Genomic DNA, 458 nt, shown 5'->3' on the forward strand with positions numbered 1-458 from the left:
ATGGCTGGGTTTAGCTGTGTGACAGTCCATGGCTGGGTTTAGCTGTGAGCAGTCCATGGCTGGTTTAGCTGTGTGGCAGTCCATGGCTGGGTTTAGCTGTGTGGCAGTCCATGGCTGGGTTTAGCTGTGTGACAGTCCATGGCTGGTTTAGCTGTGTGACAGTCCATGGCTGGTTTAGCTGTGAGCAGTCCATGGCTGGTTTAGCTGTGAGCAGTCCATGGCTGGTTTAGCTGTGAGCAGTCCATGGCTGGTTTAGCCGTGCGGCAGTCCATGGCTGGTTTAGCCGTGCGGCAGTCCATGGCTGGTTTAGCTGTGAGCAGTCCATGGCTGGTTTAGCTGTGTGACAGTCCATGGCTGGGTTGAGCTGTGAGCAGTCCATGGCTGGGTTTAGCTGTGTGACAGTCCATGGCTGGGTTTAGCTGTGTGACAGTCCATGGCTGGGTTTAGCTGTGTGACAG

This window comes from Corvus kubaryi, unplaced genomic scaffold, assembly GCF_017639235.1.
Source record: "Corvus kubaryi isolate FWS band 111438036 unplaced genomic scaffold, C.kubaryi_AGA036_p1.0 37397, whole genome shotgun sequence".
Lineage (NCBI taxonomy): Eukaryota > Metazoa > Chordata > Aves > Passeriformes > Corvidae > Corvus > Corvus kubaryi.